Raw genomic sequence first — 18,788 nt, forward strand, 5'->3', positions numbered from 1 at the left:
CATAGCTCGATTGGCGAAGCGTCTGAAGACATCCTGCACTTCAGTCTTGTAAAGGATTATGTGCACCCAAGTATATCTAGAATAATCATCAACAATAACAAAGCCATAGAGGTAAGCAGTAGTAGTAAGAGTTGAGTAATGAGTGGGACCGAAAAGATCCATGTGGAGCAGTTCAAAGGGTCGAGTGGTTGTCATGATTGTCTTCGAGGGATGTTTGGCCCTCATCATCTTCCCTGCTTCACAGGCACCGCATAAGTGATCTTTCTTGAACTTGACGCCCTCGATGCCTATGACATGCTTCTTCTTTGCAAGGGTGTGGAGGTTCCTCATGCCAGCATGCCCTAGCCTCCGATGCCAGAGCCAGCATTCTGAAGCCTTTGCTAGAAGACATACGGCAAGCTGTGGTCCTGCCGAAAAATCTACCACGTACAAGTCATCTTTCCGATACCCTTCAAACACTAGAGACTTGTCAGATTCCACTAGTACAAGGCAACGATATTTTACAAATATTACGATCATGTTCAAATCGCAGAGCATTGAGACAGACATTAAGTTGAAGCCAAGGGATTCACCAAGCATGACTTTATCCATGTGTTGATCCTTTGAGATTGCAACTCTACCTAGACCCAATACCTTACTTTTACCAGTGTCAGCAAAAGTGATGTGACTCTTGTCGGATGGACGTAAGGTTGAGTCCATAAGAAGGCTTCTTTTGCCAATCATGTGGTTGGTACACCCACTATCAATAATCCATTCTGAAGACGCTGGTGTCGTACCCTACAGTGCAGTTAGGGGGATAGGCTTCACGAAGAGAATTGTGAAGCAAAAACATTTGACGAACCAGTGGGTTATGAAAGCTTAGATCCAGATTAGGACTGATAGGGAGAGTAGCAAGTGATTCGGGAACGAAGTACATAGTAAGACCATTCGGGCATTCGATCTTGCGCCCTACAAGATGTTTAAGGTCCCCAGCACCCCCGCCGGACTCCACCCCTGCCGCCCCCACCCCCGCGCCCCCGTGCCCCACCCCCGCCGCCCCGACCCTCAACGTCTTCGCCTTCCTCCTCGCCGGCCGGCACCGAGCAGCGACGCAGCACTGTACGCCCCCCGACCCTCCTCCTCCCCTTGCCCCTCCTCCTCCTCCCCTTGCCCCCCGCCTGCGCCGGGGCTAACAGCCCCTTCTCTATCTCGCAGGGCAAGGTCTCCGGCGCCTCTACGACACCGACGCCTCCACCGTCTACAGCGTCTGCGCCTTCTTCCACCTCCGGCCACCGCGGCCTCATCGTCGATCCACGTCACCTCGTCAACCCCGTCCCCACACGAGCTCGCCATCGTCTTCCTCTCGGTGAGCTGCACCGTACGCCCCCCCCGACCCTCCTCCTCCACTTGCCCCTCCTCCTCCTCCCCTTTCCCTGATTATAGTTAAAATCGACATTATTGCACTAGTGACTGAGTGCTTCTGCCAAGTTTTAGTTGAGTGCTTCATAAAATTCCCGCTCTTCTTGCCTGTTATTCCTAGTTTTAACAATATAATGCTTGCAACCCTGCTGTGCTTATCAGACATGTTATCTGTCAAGTATTAGTGCCCTAATTGGACTGCTGTTGGAGTGCTTAGTTATCAAACTGTTTCTTCTCCAGCCCTGCATAGTGTTGATTCCAAACAGTTTCTTTCTCCAGCCTGAGTTGTTTTCTAGGGTATTGGTCGGGTCCAGTAGAGTTTCATGTTTTATCTATCTGCTCTCATTCTCTTCATGTTTTTATTTCTGAACCACGTGAAGTTACGAATGTTATATGGGTACATTTCATAAGTCTACCTACTGTATGGGGAGCCGTTGTGGCCTTTTTAATGCCATAATTTCGCTAGAGAAGCAAGCATACCCAGCTCAAAGTTTGCCTGACAAACAATGGTGCCACTGCCATTGTTGTGGAGAGAAAACCTATGGGGACGTAGCAAAGGCCATCGCTGCTGAGGGATGAAGGACGTCCATCCGGCTCCTATGAAGGGGCCTGGAAGACTCGGATCCCTCGCACTCAGTTCATTGCAGCAGTAGAATAATTCTTGATTCTTCTCAATCCCATGCAGCTCATTCAGGTAGGACATGATCACTACTTGAATATGTGGATGATCTTCATTCATTCATAACTAAGGAACATGACACAGAGTTTTGTAAAACTTAAACATGCTGCCAATCTTGTGGCCATGGTAGGTCATGTCATTGCGCTTAATTAGAGTTGCATTGTCTTCTTTTTAGTTTCTTGATTGATTGGCATTTCTAGTTGTTCACTCACCTTAACAATCTGCTACCATGCATGCTTCAGGCCCTATTAGATTTAAGCGGTGTGTTATATTTAAGCAAGTTCTTATAGTGATAATGTTGTTTATATATGTTGTAAAGTTTGTGAGATGTTGCTCCTACCATCCATTATGCAAGGCTTGCCAATTTGGCTTGAATTGAATAGGAATGATGTTGTGTTGTGGTTGTTATAGTTGAGGGTCAAAAGTAGGGGTTAGCTTTAACATGATTCGCTAGTGCTTTCATCACAGAACACATTCTTTGAAAAGGGGATATTCTGAAGTTGATGCTTTCTCGGGATGGGAATAATAGTCTAAAATACACATGATGGAAACCTTTGTTGATTGTGATCTCTGCACATGTTTAATGTCTATGCTGTTGTGCAGCTGTTATGTGTGTCTTTGTCGGTGAGCTTGTGTTATGCACTTCTGTGTTTTGATGTCCCCCCTTACCTTAGTTTTTTCATCTCACCGGTGTTTGATACCGGTGATTATCTTAGTCCTTGCTGGTGTTTTCCCCATTCCTGGGTTTTTTTAGAATCCTGCGAGTAAAAGAGGCCCCGAGTTCTCTCTTCACTTGTGTGGTGATTGTCTTGGTCCTTTTCATTTTTGTCATGGCATTCTTGAGGTGCTGATGTGTGTGAGGGCATGAACCATGATCAGGTTGAGTTCAGATTTCATTAGATTAGATGGATTATCATGCCTTGTGTCCTGATAGTGTAACAGTAAACTGCTTTACTCTTTGAACCATTGCTCGCAGCTGATAGTGTAACAGTAAACTGCTTTACTCTTCACTTGTGTCCTGATATATTTTTTCAGTGTCCTTTATTGGTGGTTCTATGATGTAGTCCAGATGAAACCAATTGCATGCATTGAGAAATAGAGTATTAAAACAGAACTTGACGTGGTTTTCCACTTAGCTGAAGAATAAAATAGACCACATATCTGGGAAGTAGATTGATATAGGACAGCTTATTCAGGGGCTCGAGCTTGTATAGGAAAGCTTACACATGATATGCTTGTGCTAGGTTGTTCTACAGTTCAAGATTTACTCCTTAACTGAATTCTGTAACTAACAAACCTAGCTCTTGCAAGTAACAACATGTTCAAGATCAAGGCCGACAGTATGTTCTGACAGTATAAGAGTAGGAATTCTGTGTTGTTTCTAAAAGCTCTACAATATCCAGATTTTATGATATTTCTACATCCAGTTTTTGTGGTTAGATATCTGACAGTATAAGAGTATGTTCTGATAGTATAAGAGTACACTAGTGCAGAACCGGGCAATAGCACCGGTTCGTAAGGCCCTTTAGTGCCGATTTAGGAACCGGCACTAACGTTTCGGCACTAAAGGCCCCCCCTTTAGTACCGGTTCAGCACGAACCGGTGCTAAAGGGCAACCACGTGGCACGAGCCAGATCCGGGGGCCGGGGGCCCTTTAGTACCGGTTGGTAACACCAACCGGTACTAAAATGTTTGGGGGGTTTTTGGTTTTATGATTTCTTTTTCATTTAATTTTGTGTTTTCCATTTTAATTCTTTTTCTTTTGCTTGTATTTTATGGTACTACACATTGTACACGTTATGCATATATATATATATATATAAATAGAATTTCTAGTAGAACCAATCATATATATATCATCAATGTCTCACAAACCATATTAATTCACACATACACACATGTATAGCTATATACAATTTCTCCTACATATGCATGTTGCCTTCGGAGCCAGTGGCATTAGCCTAATTGGTGCCTTCGGAGCACGATGACAATTGGAAGTGGTTCATGGGGGCGGTAGCGGGTAATAGTATTCTCCCTTCGGGTTTATGACCTGGTCGAGCAAAAATCCCGCTATTTCCTCTTGAAGTGCTTCTACACGCTCCGTTTCTAGGAGCTTGTCCCGCACCTCTTTGAACTGTTAAGAAGGAGATCAATATGCATGTGTATTAGTTGTGTGACTAGATATCGATAATGGTGTAAAAATTGTGAATAGTGTTCTGACAAGCGTACCCATTCCTCTCTTTGAGATTTGCTCCTTTCGGACGCCATCATGCGAATGTTCTCGCAAACGCAGAATGCACACAGATCAGTCCCCTGCGCCTGCTTCAGGGCCTTTATTACGAGAATGGAATTTAATTTGATCAGATAATAATTAATCAAGCATGATAATTAAAGAGATGGCAGCTAGCTAGCTAGCTAGTACTACTTAATTACTTACCTTGGATCGAAACCATTTCAGCTTTGGTTTCCATTTGCCTTCCGTGACGCTGATGAACCTTGCCCAAGCCTTGCCCGCCGACAAAGAAAATGAATAAAGGGGTTATTAAATAGTTCATATCATGAAATGACGAATTACTAAATAGGCCGAGATATATAGTTAATAATGATTGAAATTACCTGTTGACTATCCCAAACAAGATGTTATAGTCACTTTGTTTTTTAAGTAGCGAGTCCAGTATTTCAACTGTTCCGGCGTCAACTTTAATGATACACAAGATCCAGTGAAATCTACATGCACACACATTTGCATGTCTTAATTAAGCGGGCATATGTAAGCAAAAACATGTAGCTAGCTAGCTAGTAGGCAAAAATAGAGAATTTGTAGTACAAGAAAGTGTGACTCACTGGAAGTTGTAAGGAAGTAGTATATCTTCATTGTATTTGAGGCGCTTCAAGAACTCTAGCATGTTGTCCTCTACCTCTTTTTCTTGATGCTTGTTTATTTTCCATGTGTATTCATTAACGGTGTTTGGGTCAATGAACCCAATGCCATAGCGTCCACCTTTTCTCATTTCATACATCTTCATCCTGCATAATACCACAGAAAAGAATATAGTGAGGATAATTACAGGTAATGATTGATCAAAAGGATCACTACAGCTAGCTTGAGACTTAAATTACAGAAAGAAATCACTTACAGACAATAGCAACTGACGATAGATTTGTCGAGTGCGTCTTGATTGTATAACTGAAACAGTTCAGGATACTCAACGGCCACAGCTTTCTCATGGTAGTAATCATCCTTCTTGACATACACCATGAGGGACTCTCGATTGGATCTCTTGGTAATGTCCATGTACCATTGATGCAATTCATACATTCTCGTTGGGAGCTTGTTGACATCTTCTGGCTCGACCAAAGGTTCGCCCTGGACATATTTCCGTTTTATTTCCTCCTCTGTAATCCCAGGCATGTCCTCGATCTCGAGGAGTTGTCCAACAGTGATCTTGAGTTCTTCAGCCTGCATTATATGCTCCTGGGCATTTGATGGCATTAGAGTTTGTCTAATCCGGTGGTGGAACTGCTCCTTCCGAACGCGCCTCCGGATGGGGTTCATCATCGTCGCCCCGACATCTTCTTCCCCCCGCGTCTTCAAGATGTTGATTGAAGTATTCTGTAGACGGCAGTTAAGAAAAGAAGCATAGTTCGAGCAAGTAGTATAGCATAAAGAAGGTCAGATTACTTTGACTTGCCTGGGTCGACCAATCTGCGAGGGATTCCGACGTAGTGTGCCCAGCCTGGCATTTTTGTGATTATTTTTGCTACGATTTGAATTGGAATAGAAGGAAAGAAGTGCATAAGAGTATTGAGAGGATAGTTTCCATGCTTTTGCTCAACCCTCAAAATGCATCTGTGTGGTTTCTCTGTTTTCTCTTAAGTTGCATGCATATAATTAACCAGTTGGCTAGTTTGTTGTAATAGTTGCACATGCACACAAATATAGTTGGATCGCACATATACATATCTTAGTTGGCTAGCCAATTTATGAAGTTGCACACTGAGGGCTAACCGGTTGCACAATCGATGATATTTAGATGGATATACTGTGTAAACCATGTTGAAACAGTGTGTGTGGTTTTTTGGTTGCACACTCATGTGTGCCCTATTGCCAAGGGTATGTGTCAAGAGTTTGCAGATCTAAGCAATTCATATCCTAGTTGGCTTTGCCACACTTAATTATGCAGTTGCACAGGGAGGGCTATCTAGTTGCACGGTTGACGGCTAGTTTAGTTTTGGCTCCAGTTAATCATCTCCGGGCAGTGTGTATGCTGAATTTTTTGGTTGCACACTAATGTGTGTCCAGTTGGCCATACAGTGCATCAAGTTGCACAAATTTTTGTTTGGTAGGTGTGCTTTAAGAAATCAACATGAGTTGCTTACCTCATGGCACTCTTTGATATCAATTGTTTTTGCTCATTTTTTTCTTTTATACATTTGGTTGTTGCGACTAATTTGTTCAATCACTTTTTGTTCATAGACCAAAAATGGTTGTAGAAGGAGATGCTACAACGAGTCATGTTTGGTTTTTCATTGTTTTTCAGTTATCCTTCTAGCAGTTTTGTTTTGCAATTATAATAACTATTTGTTGGGTTTTCCGACCATGTTTTGTGTTTTGTTTGTTTTATGCAGGGGTCTACATACCGTTCTTCTCGGCGGAACTCCAAACAGCCCGCCGAGCGGCAGTCACGCTGTGCTGATATCTATGGGGAGGCAGAGGATGATGAGGTAAGTATCGAGCAAGCAGTGTGGGTGCATTTCCCTTTTTTGCATACACACACAAGTAATTTTTTCCATGCATCCTTTTAGGTTGCTGTCCGATTCCGCATTGTGAAATGGTGGAAATCGAAGGCGACCTCATAGGTGGGAGTTGTATATGGAGCTGGCACATCATGTGCAGCAGGTGTTGAGGTAACATGAAATGGTATTAGGCATTTTTATTTTCTTTTTTTCTACACAAAGTAACCTGGGATATGATTTTTTTACCCAGTTGCACAAGAACCAGCTAGGTGTTGGCATCATGAACTTTATAGTTGCACAAGAATCAATTAAGAGTTGGTATCCTTAACTTTTCAAATATTTGCACAACAATAGCATACGAGTTGGTATCCTCAACTTCCATAGTTGCACCAGAACCATTTGGGAGTTGGCAGTCTCAGCTTTTTAAGTAGTCCCATAACAATATCATATGAATTGGCATCCTCAACTTTCATAGTTGCACCAGAACCAATTGGGAGTTGGCGGTCTCATCATTTTAAATAGTCCCACAACAATATCACATGAGTTATCCTCAACTATTTTAGTTGCATAAGAACAAATCAGGAATTGACATCCCCAATTTTTTTAAATAGTTGCACAACAATGCCACCTGAGTTGGCATCTTCAACTTTTATATGAGTTGAAGATGCCAACTACTGAAATTCAATCCCCACAAGTAGATGGATCTGGGGGTGTTGTCAGATGCACTTGTGTTGGTTAAGTTGCGCAGATACGCCCCAGATCTGGTTCATTTTCTCTAAGGCTTCATTTTTGCATCATATGCAGGTTTTACAGGTTATGGGGGTGGAGGAGCTGTTGTAGCTTTGTGCACACAATTCTCAGCTACGAAGTCACATATACAATTGTGTGGAAAGATCAAAGGAAAAAACGCCTGCAAACCATATTCAGTAGTTGGCCAGTTTGTACTAAATAGTTGCACACATACAAAACAGGGATTGGTTCAGTGTTTTTCTCACAAATTGTGTTTTAATCTTGTCCAGGTTTATTTTGGTCAAGGAGTTGATGTAGATTCTGCACATAATTTGATGCTATACTTCTTATACGGTGCTATTGGAAGTACAAAGAAGATTTAGATGATATTGTCTTTAGTTGCACACATCCAGGCAAAAGTTGTCTTGGATTCATGTTTAGTTGCATAAATATATGTTTTTTTCATAGGAACTACATCATGTCTATTTTTGCATCTGCAACTACTCCCTTTTGTTTATTTGCACGCATCCAGGCAATAGTTGGCTTGGATCCATGTTTAGTTGCACAGGAAAGTGTTTTATTATACAGAGATCAGATTCAATTGTATTTTGTTGCTTCATGTTCCTTCTTCCTCCTACTATGAAGAAGATTTGTGCTAGATCCAGAGGGAAAGTGAAAAGGCCAGAGGGAAGTTACCTAATGGTGCTGCCTTGTATGGCTCTGAACTCCCTCTTCTTAGAACTGAAGCTTTTTCACCTAGTTGTGCTCTGCCATGGCAGCTCTATAGGGTTTGGATCCAGGCCTAGGATCCCCTTCTTTCGTGGAGAAGAAGGGTGACCCAAGGAGGGAGGAAGTGTGGGTGAGGTGTGCGTGGGAGGTGTGGGGAGGTTGTGGTTGGGAGCCTGATAGCGATGGGGAAGATTTTCTATTGGTTGGGAGTGTGGGACACGGGCCGGAAGGAACTTTTCTTCTTGGGGTCAAGGGGGGACAGAAAGTTACCTTTTTGGCTAGCCGCTCCATCACGCTAGCGGGCAGTCGGCCGCCCACTAGACGCCTCCGGCATTAAATACGTTCACACTGCTCCTTTAGTTTAAGAAAGACAGATCCATCTGCATTTATTTCGGGTTTTTAAAAATTCAAAAAGCTATATCTTTCAAACCGCGCATCGGAATTCAAATCCGTTTTCACCATTGAAATCCTCGCGACGAGATCTTTGAAACTAGATCCCGCATGGGTATATTTTGACGAATTTTTTTTGATGCCAACTTTGGAGCTATATAGTGCAACTCTATTACTGCATTGTGCAACTTTATTACTACATCGTGCAACTTTTTTCCAAAACTAATGTTTGGAGCTGCGCCTTCGTATGAGGTTACAACCTAGCAACCACGACAACTTTGATGTGCGACTAGTCTATTGCCTCGACGAAAGTCGATGTGCAAAGTCCTCTTGTAATGTAGTCTAGTCGCACACACATTGATGTTTAGTTGGCTTGTAATGTAGTCTAGTTGCACATACATTGATATTTAGTTGGCTTGTAATGTAGTCTAGTTGCACACACATTGATGTTTAGTTGGCAGGAAGATTAATTGCACACGCATATGCTTAGTTGGCTTGTAATTTAGTCTAGTTGCACACACACTAATGTTTAGTTGGCAGGACACTAGTTGCACACACATATGCTCAGTTGGCGTAGCAATCTAGTCTAGTTGCACACACATTGATGTTTAGTTGACAGGACTTTTTTGGCACACACATATGCTCAGTTGGCGCGGCAATCTAGTCTAGTTGCACACACATTGATGTTTAGTTGGCAGGACTTTTTTGGCACACACATATGCTCAGTTGGCGCGGTAATCTAGTCTAGTTGCACACACATTGATGTTTAGTTGGCAGGAAGACTAGTTCGTCGAAACATCCCCATGCAGGATATAGTTTTAAAGAGCACGTCGCAAGGATTCCAGCGGTGAAAACAGATCTTAATTCCGACGCGCGGTTTGGAAGATATAGCTTTTTGAAAATTTGAAAACCGAAACAAATGCATATGTGATCTGTTTTTTCCAACTGATTGTGACCGGTGTGAATGTATTAAATGCTAAAAGATACATGCGTTAGCGGACAAAAATTACACACATGCATGTCTATGCAGAGCAGACGCTAGCGGATAAAAAATTTCTATTTTAGGTCGGCCGCTCGCGCATGCCAGCGAGCAGCCGGCTGCTACGTAGACTCGTCCCATCATACACCTTTGATTTATTTAGTGACTGCAGACTGGGAAAATGCACTTATATTGTAATCTTTGGCTTTTCTAAGACTGAACTTGAAGGCTGCTTCTGGGTAGTAATTTTACTTGGTAGATGCTCCAGGCCAAAAACACACACATTATGTACTAAATGTGGTCGCGTAAGCTCGTGCTTAGAAATCAAATCTTTTTAGTGCAAACATTTTACAATGGTACGAGCATAAATCTCTGGTGGACCAAGCCTTTTTTGCTCCAAACATTTTACATACCAATGCTTGGTGGTAGCCATTGTCCAAAAATAAACGAATTGTTCAGACTTCAGGCTTATTAGGGGGTGTGTTCTTCTGATTTGCGATTCTGATAGGACTTCTGCTCGTACCATTGGTCGATTCTATCCAACGGAATTGATGATACAGAGCATTAAACACTTAGGAAAAGTACTTGGATGTGTGAAAATTTTGCTTTTACAAGAATTAATTCGTTTTGTCTCTAATTGATGCTGATGACAAAAGCTATGTTCTGTCTTTGATTCATGCTGATGACATCTTCATTCATTTCATCCAGTGAGCAAACATGGCACCATCCATGAGTCTTGCAGTGAAAGGTCTGCTCCCCTTTGCATATGGCGGAGGGCTGCAGGCGCTAGGAGTCGGATCCGCTCTTCCCCATGTCCGAGTGCGTGCAGAACTCCGCTGACAGGTTCGACTCCTTCTCTTCATCTCTTTTTGTGATCTGCTGCCTGCCAGTACAAATTCCGCGTGTGGTTTCGACTGCTTGTCTCGCGGGATTCACCGCCGCATTGTGGAGAATTCCGTGCGGGTTCTGAGCATGTGGTGCCAGTTCCGAAGCTCGGGTACCTCTCGGCGTGATTGTTTCTGCCTGGATTGGCATTTGCGACCAATAGGCTAGGTCTTTTTTTATTGCTGAAATGCCAACATATGATGGATGTCTTTGATGAGAAATTACTGGCAGGTTTCTGTAGCTTATCTATTGAGTTAGATACACCTGCAACTGTTTATTGCTGTCAAATTAGGCTTTGGGGCATGCCTTCTGTTTGATAGTATATAGCTTACCTTATGACAGAATGCGAAACAGCTTTGCTAATGTGGTACAAGCTAGCCATCAGCATGTATCTCCACGTTTACAGAGGTTCAGTAATGTTCTCTAGTATTTTTTAGGATTTCTCTTGATAAGTACTTCTTTCTCCATAATTCCATGCGCTTGTTGCATATGCTGCAATTACTGTGTATCACACTGATCTAAAGAAATTAATAATAAACTAATAGTTACAGTTTTCTAGTTTTTCTAAAAAAACATGATATTTTAAGTATGGCCTCTTAAAATATAATATCTAAATTTCCATGGATGGCATGTTCCAGTTAGCATGAGAGCAGCTGCTAATCCTACACTTAGCATGGATGGTCTGTTCCACTTAGCTTGTGCATCAGTACCCAGTATATAGTCTCTGCTTTTGTTTGTACATAGCTCACTACTTAGTTCTCCTCGGCTTGAACAAGCACAAGATTCATCAGCAGCACTGAACAAAATTCAGCTTAAACTAGCACAGTAGTCAATACATAGTATCTGCAGTATCTACATTTTGTCAGTACTGTTAAATTTTGTTTATAGTGCTAAACTTGCACAGTACAGTCTCTGCCTTTTGTTTATACCATTAGATTTTGTTTATAAATCCAGTTTGTACTGATAAACTTGCACATTCTCTGCCTTTTGCTTATACTGTTAAATTTTATAAATCCATTTTATAGTGCTTACCTCTTTGTCACATTGGGTTTGGCAGCAGTTGCTAATCAGTTTACAACATGGATGATGACTGTTGCAAACATCAACTGCAGCTAACAGAGGACTGGGGGGAAGCACTCATCTCCGTGCTCAAGCGTGTGCATGCTCAAGTGTATGAGGGGACTGTGTGTTCTGGAAGATGGAAGAGGAAGAAAACTTAGTTTTGCTGAACTAAATTTTTTGTATTCTGTTTTGTTGTATGTATCATTTGATAGTTTTGTATAGGAACAAGTGATACTATTTTGTAGGGCTTTATGGCCTGTGATGTAAACATATTTAGTGCTGAAATATGAAATTATTTGCAAAATTTGTTGAAACGGAGGATCATATGTATGAATATGTGAATGGGCTGAAAAGAGTATTGGACCAACTCCAGGATTGAATTATTATTTGAATGTATAAAAAGGCTGAATATAAACCAAAAATCAGCTGCACAAAATTGTACATATATTCTTAGAAGGACGCGTCTAGTGGGCAGCCGGCCGCCCTGGGATCGCTAGCCAGCGGCCACCCGAAAAAGGAAACCACCTGGTCCCCCCTCGAGCGAAAGAGGAAACAGTCCCCCGCTCGCCCACGTGGTCCACCTGGTCCCCGCCCGTCGGAGCGAAAAAGGCAACTGCCCCACCCGCCAGCTGGCCGCGGGATCACGTGCACCCTCCTCGCCAAACTGCGCCCTGGCTATCTTCTTCTTCCTCACGAAAGAAGGAGGATCTGCCCAGGTTGCAGAATCCACGCCATCGCTCGCCCCCACGCCTCAGCCCCACCTACGCTGCCTTCTTCTTCTTCTACACGCCAGAAACAGATCCAAACGCAATCGCCCCCAGCCCTTCTTCCTCCTCCTACACAGCCGCCATGGGAGCCCCAAAGTAGAAGGAGCTGCTTCAAGATCTAAAGGGCAGGGTGGTCAGAGCCATACCAGGCAGTAAGATCGAGCAGGTAAGCCCCCTCTCCACTTCACTTCCCCCTTCTCCATGGATCCATGGAGAATCTGCTTCAAAAAAGAGGTGAATCTGGCACATCACACCAGATGTTAAACATGCTGGATGTGTTAAACATGCCAAAAACTACCACATGGATGTGTTAAAACAAGCCAACTAAAAACGAGTTCTCTGGCCAATTAAAACATGATTAAAGCCAACTTCTAGTTATTGTTTGCAAAATGAACAAAAAATTGACTGCCCAATGCTTTGTTGAACATGTGCAACGAAAAATTCATAAATGTGCAACTGAACATGCATCCCAGCCAACTGAACATGTATCCTGGCCAACTAAAAATGTATCCTGCCAACTAAACATATATTTGGCAATACATGTTTCTGAGTGAACACTTTGGAAAAAATGTAGTATATGTGGAAATAAAAAACACGTTTTCTGGCCAACTAAACATGCATGTTGGCCAAAAACTGGTGACCAACTAAGACATATTCTAGGCAATTAAGACATCTATTCTAGCCAACTGAATGCATTAACTGTCCAACTGAACACGCATGTTGGCCACAAACTGAAAAAAAATGCAACCTGGCCAGCTGAGACATCTATTCTAGCCAACTAAAAGCATTGAATGTCCAACTGAATATGTATGCTGGCCAAGTGGAAATCCTGGAAATTGAGACGTCTATTCTAGCGAAAACCAGAAATCTGTAGTGCAACAGGAAAAACATAGGAACTTTTGTCCATGGCTAATGAAGCCACAAACCATATTAACATATTCACACACGTAATCTTGTCCCACGCATATATTCTGGTCCCACACCTATTGCAAACCATATTAATATGTTCAAATATACCAGATCTAGAACCATATTAACTATAATCTGTCCTCCAATTCTTCTTTCTTCTTTCACCTGGATTTTCCTTCTCAAATGTAGCATCCAATTATGTGCAGAAAAATCTGAAAAGAGCTCCTTGCGAAACGGAAACCTACAGATCATTACAACAAAACAAAAAGGGAAAAGGTAAGAAAAACTCTGTAGCAAAAAGAAGTCATGCTCTTGCCAGTTATTTACTACAAACTGTGCAACTAACATAACAACTCTGTGCAAACAAAAAAATTCATAACTGTTATAATAAAAGATTATGCTATGGTCATGTTGCTTTTAGGTTGTTTGAAACACAGTTTTTCTGTGGTTACCAACTGATGACATCAATTTCTTCTTTTTTTATATGTGCAGGGAGTGTGTGGTAGCATCCAAAAACAAAGGGAAAAAATGCTTGATCTCAATGAGTTGCCTCCAGATCTGAATGAGCTTCCTCATGATATGGATCAGCAGCAACCCAGCATACAACAAGGAAACTGGACAGAAAATGGTCGATCTGTTTACTACACGCAGGCAAGTCGTGATGGTAACCCTACGGGCCATGACAATGTGGCAGGCCAGTCATCAGCCCGTGGTGCCCCTGTAGTGGTGTCTTTGCAGCCAGAGAGCCATACTCTTGATGACACAAGAACCGAGGCAAATGTTCCTGGTCCAACCAGGACTGAGCTAGGAGCTCGGGCTGTTGACGGAGCTGTGCAAGTAGAAGAAGGAGAGGATGAGGCTGGTTCTCAACCTATGGAACCCTATGTTGGCATGAGGTTTGACAGCCTTCAAATTGCTAAGGATCACTACAACAGTTACGCACTACGGATGGGTTTCTCTATCAAGATGAACACCTCTAGACGGACACACCGCACCAATGAATTGATAAAACAACAGTTTTGCTGCAACAAGTTCAAGAAGCCTAAAGCTGATGATGGAGGAGCTGAGGCTCCTCCTTACCTGGACCCTATTCCAGATCCAACATCTGTTAACAGTGATGAGGAGATGGAAGAAGAACCTCCAATATTTGCTGAAGAGGAGGCTGGTACTAGTAAGAAGAAGAAGAAGCGCAAACGCGAGACAATAAAGCAGACTGAATGCAAGGCGAAAATGTTGGTGAAGCTGATAGATGGGCGATGGGAGGTGACGCACTTTGTTCGTGACCACAATCATCCGCTCGTGAACAAACCTTCATTGTCCAAATACTTGAGATCCCACCAAGGCATCTCACCTGATGAAAAGGAGTTTCTGCGCATCTTGTATAACTGCAACTTGACTACAGGTGTGGTGTTTTTCTATATCCCTTGAAGAATTAAGTTTCCCTCTAGGCAGTCCAGTGTGCAACTGTTATGGTACTACTGTGCAACTGAAATGGCTTAACTATGCAACTACTGTCCAACTTCCCATGCTTTTTATATTTCACTTTTGGTGCTTCTTGTGCAACTAGATTGTCTTTACTGTGCAAATACACAATGTCCTGTATGCAAAAACTGCAAAGTGTTTTTAAAAAGGTGCAGCTAGGTGTCCATTTCCTGTGATTATCTTCTGTGCCAACACGTGTCCTATTACTGTGCAGCTGGATGTGCGCATTTGTGCAACTAAAAAAAGGATATACTGTTTGTTTTTGTATTATGCAGGACGAATGATGCATGTAATGGCAGAGTTCTATGGATCTGAGATGATGGTGCCGTTCGGACCAAAGGCAATAACAAATCTTTGTACAAGTTTCCGTAGAGATGACACAAAGGAGGGTGATCTGATTGAGACAATTGCGCACTTCAAGGATATACAAAAAACCGATCCAGACTTCTTCTATAAGGTGAAATATGATGAAGAGGACAGAGTTGTCAACATATTTTGGGTAGACGGCTTAGCTCGAAAAGCTTATGCGGAGGCATACCACGATTGCATATCGTTTGACACCACCTACATGACCAACTTGTACAATATGCCGTTTGCGCCCTTCATAGGAATAAACCGACATGGCCAATCTTTCATGCTGGGTTGCGCGTTTGTGAGGCAGGAGTTGGCATCGAGCTTTGATTGGGTCTTTGGAGCATTCCTAGAGGCTATGGATGGCAAACCTCCTGACAACTTCATCACCGATCAGGATGGTGCGATGAGGCAGTCAATACAGAGCATCTTTCCAACCACCGTGCACCGTTGTTGTCGATGGCACATCATGAAAAAGGCTCAGGAAAAGGTTGGTTGGTTGCTGTGCCGGAATCCAGGACTCTCTGATGATTTCAAAAAGTGTGTTGACTTCAGCTTCACTATAGACGAGTTTGAGCAGAATTGGGCTGGGTTAATGATGAAGTATGAGGCTATGGCACACACGCACTTTGAGAAGTTGTACGAATACAGGTCAACTTGGGTGCCGTGCTACTTCAAACACAGGTTCTTTCCCTTCCTCCAGTCTACACAGCGTAGTGAGGGGTTCAACGCCGTCCTCAAAAGATATGTGAACCCACACAACTCAATGCTGAACTTCGTCAAGCAATATGAAAAAATACAGAACCACATCCTTGCCAAGGAAGGCTGCAATGATTACAGGACACAACACCTTGAGATTGAGTTGTGGTCCAACTTCCCAATAGAGAAGCAAGCTTACAAAACCTATACTAGAGACCTTTACCGCAAGTTTAGAGAAGAGTTTGAGCTGATTGGACGTTATAATGCATTCCAAGTTGGTGCTGATGCGTTTGAGCTCAGACCGAACCAGGAATTTGTTGCGAAATATGGTTCTCGAAACTACTTGGTGCAGGCAAGGGTGGAGGAGGGTTCCTATTTGTGTGAGTGTTGTAAAATGGACAAGGACGGCATCCTCTGTTGCCACATCCTCAAGGTGTTCACCCATGTTGGCGTTGATGTCATACCGGAAAGGTACCTGCTAAGACGGTGGACACCTACTGCTGTACCTAGTGCGCCAGGGACTGGTTATGAGCAACCGGATGAAATGCCTCCTCAATCAAAGAAGCAGATAAGGGAGAGGAACATGATATACGATTTTCGGAAACTAGCAAAGTTTGCGAGTGGTTCTGATCCAGCACAAGCTATTGTATACAAGCATATGCGTGCAGCACGTACCGAGATCGGCCACCTGAACAAGTCCAAGAAAAAGAAAAAACCGACTGCTGCAACGGGGCCATCAGATGATGGCAACCCTCGAGGACCTCCTCCACCTCCAGGCAGCAATCAGGGGGCTCATCATCCAGGTAATTACCTGCCCCAACTCCTGATCTAACTAGGTGTGTAACTTCAGTTGCACACATCATTGTGCCCAGTTGCACACACCATGGTAGCCACTTGGACAGAACATACTGCCTAGTTGCGCACGCTGTGTTAGTTCAAGCATCAAGATAGCATAGCTAACTTATTTTTCCAGTTATGCATATATGTGATGTCAACCCTCAAGGACCTCCTCCCCCTCCTGGCTGTACACGGCATCCTCCGCCACCTCCTCCCCCGCATGCTCCTCCCAATGGCCCTACAGGCAGCACTCAGGGGGCTCGTCGTCTAGGTAATTACCTGCCCCCAACTCCCCATCAAACTAGGTCTGTAACTCCAATTGCACACATCATGGTGCTCAGTTGCACCGAACAGGCTACCTAGTTGCGCATGCTGTGTTAGTTCGAGCATCAAAAAGATAAACACAACTGACTTGTTTGTCCTGTTCTGCCTATAGGTGATGCCAACCCTCAAAGACCTCCTCCCCCGCCAGGCCCAACTAGCAGTGCCCTTTGTGCTACTCCCAATGGACCTACAGGCAGGACTCAGGGCGCTCATAACCCAGGTTAGTACCTTCACCGACTCCAAAACAAAAACTAGGGTGAGTGACTTTAGTTGCACATATCATAGTGCCCAGTTGAACAGAGACATGCTGCCTAGTTGCGTGCGCTGTGTTAGTTTGAGGATCAAGCTAAAAATCTAACTTGTTTTTCATGTTCTGCCCATAGGCGACTACAATCCAAGTACCATGACAGGCCGTGCTACTGCAGGTGTTTTTTTCAACTTAACTTGCACACAGCAACCAGTTAGTTGCACAAAATGTACTGTGTGGTTGCACAGAACATCAGTGCTGGTTGCACAATAACAAAAATACTAAACTTTTTATATGATTATTACACAGGTGATCGTGACGGTCCTACTGCCCCGTTGGAGGCTGCATCCCTTGCACAAGCTTCTGATGATTTTGTGCCCAGGGATCCTCCAAGGTCTACTACAAAGGGTAGGGCAAAGAGTCGACGGTACAAATCGGCACTGGAGCTACACCCAAAGAAGAAAAACAAATGCAGCCAGTGCCAATCTATAGAGCACACTGCTGGTGTGTGTCCACAGAGGCTCCTGTGATTCTGTTTCCTCATTTGTAACTTTGGAACAAAAAAGGAAAATAATGATGTCTTTTTTAGCAATGTTGGGACCAAGTGGACACATTCAGCATCTATGATTCCTCTTTATCTAATTTATGCTGCTTGAATTAGTTCATGCACTGTGTAAAAAAAGTTGCTATTTGTGCCTTTGTTGGCAACTGGTTAAATATTTAGTTGTTGAACAATTGTATATCCAGTGCTCCTAATGTATCAACAAAAGTGATGATATTGAGTTGCAAACGCAATTACTAGCAGTGTGCAACTACAAAATCTACTTAATAAAATTGTACAAACCAGCAACTTCCTCCATGGAGCAGAAAAAAAAATAGTACTGACCTACTCCTTGTCGTATCTCAGCAACTTCCTCCATGGGGCGGTGTTGTGCACGCTGGTGACCCAATCATACGTCAGCTTCTTCCTGATGTTGAGTACTTCCTTGGGGTCGTAGTTGGGCAGTTGGCTATCATTCCACTCGGTGGCGTTAATCAGTGCGAACAACCCACACTCATTACTGCAAAAAATGGGCAAAAAATTTGTCACATAAAATTAAAACCAAATAATTGGGTCAACTACTTATGTCCTACTGTGCAACTGCTTGTGTTCTACTACAACTCATTATGTGCCACTGTGCAACTACTTATGCGCCACTCTGCAACTAGCTAGATAATCCATTAGAAACTCATAAAAATGATAAAACAGATTGAAGACTAGTACTGTGTCTAAAAAATACTAAAGATTGCACATGTAGAAAAATTTAAAAACTACAAAATGATTGTATTTGATTGAGAAGGAATGAAATGCTTATTGTCTTACTTGCCAAGCTGCTTTGGTACGTCAATGTCAATAATCTGGAAGTGCTCGATGCTGAACTTTGGGTAATGCTTCCTCCATAGCTGGCGTACTGCCCCCGCAATGGTAGAGGCGTTGTTCATCAGCTCAATGTTGTCCAGCGTCCTGCTTGAATCAAGAACTTCGAAGCGTCCGTCCCTCAAGTTGACACTAAAGACCCAATAATGCCTCCCTCCGTCCTTATC

At 43.1% G+C, this 18,788-nt stretch overlaps 1 pseudogene; it reads left to right on the top strand.

Moving 5' to 3' along the window:
* The first annotated feature begins 6,561 nt into the window (after positions 1-6,561).
* LOC125554517 lies at positions 6,562-17,734 on the top strand (annotated as a pseudogene).
* Positions 17,735-18,788: the final 1,054 nt, after the last annotated feature.

Source organism: Triticum urartu, chromosome 4 (assembly GCF_003073215.2).
Source record: "Triticum urartu cultivar G1812 chromosome 4, Tu2.1, whole genome shotgun sequence".
Lineage (NCBI taxonomy): Eukaryota > Viridiplantae > Streptophyta > Magnoliopsida > Poales > Poaceae > Triticum > Triticum urartu.